The sequence below is a fragment of the Etheostoma cragini genome, chromosome 9 (genome assembly GCF_013103735.1).
Source record: "Etheostoma cragini isolate CJK2018 chromosome 9, CSU_Ecrag_1.0, whole genome shotgun sequence".
NCBI lineage: Eukaryota > Metazoa > Chordata > Actinopteri > Perciformes > Percidae > Etheostoma > Etheostoma cragini.
In genome coordinates, this window is record NC_048415.1 from 980,514 (window position 1) to 981,546 (window position 1,033).

Here is a 1,033-nt window from a genome sequence, read left to right on the forward strand (position 1 = left end):
ACACACACACACACACACACACACACACACACACACACTACCAACCAATAGACACACACACGCACACACTACCAGCCAATAGACACGCACACACGCACACAGTACGTCTCGCTAACTTTGTGCGGCCCAGTCATTGACCCCCCCCCCTTACCTTAACCATCACAACTAAATGCCTAACCTTAACCCTAATCCCAAAACCAGGTCTTAACCCTCAAACAGCCCTTTAAAGTTGTGGGGTTTTCAGCATTTTAGCCCACAAGGCTGTCTGGACCCCACAACTGTAGTTAAACGAGACACACACACACACACACACACACACACGTTTGGACGGCAGCTAGAGGCACAAAATTATGCTTCCATGGTTTTTATTATTATTTTCTTCAAGGATCAACGGCGAGGTTTCTGTAGGATCCTAACGGGAAATTGGGGGAAATCTGTATTTTCTCTCCAGACAACAGAGGCAGCGATGCTGCAGATGTTTCTGACGGGAAAACCTTCCTGATGTTTAGGGTGTTGTTCCATTGCTTAGCAACCTCTGTCGGCCCATTGCAAGCAAAAATTGGCGAATCCATGCGTTTTTCACTATTTTGCATCATGTGCATCAAATGTTCTGTTCATTTAATTTAATTTGCCAATGTTAGAAACTGTACTAAGGGCCGTTTTCTCAGAAGTGTGTTGTGTTGCACAGTGTTTGTGAAAAATCGATACAACCCAGTATCGCGATATTTTCAGAGGCGATATCGCATCGATACGCAGGCGCCAAGTATCCATCTCATACTGTATATGTGTGTGTGTTTGTCTGCGTGACAATCCCAGTTTGCAGTAATAACACTGAAATGATTCGAGCAAACAGAGAAAGCAGATGTTAAAGTTTCCTTTTGGGGATGTCATTTGAAAATGGGGAAATTAGAAGTTGGAAAAAAGGTTATAAATTGCAGTATAATCGCAGAATATTGCAATATGTTTAAAATCGCAATAGCATCGTGTTGCGATGATTTCGGGAGGCGTCTGGTGACCCCCCCCCCCCCCCCAT

The 1,033-nt window shown here is 44.2% G+C and overlaps 1 protein-coding gene across 1 annotated transcript in view; it reads left to right on the plus strand.

Moving 5' to 3' along the window:
- mast2 (microtubule associated serine/threonine kinase 2) overlaps positions 1–1,033 on the plus strand; it is a 168,201-nt gene that overhangs the window by 99,322 nt on the left and 67,846 nt on the right.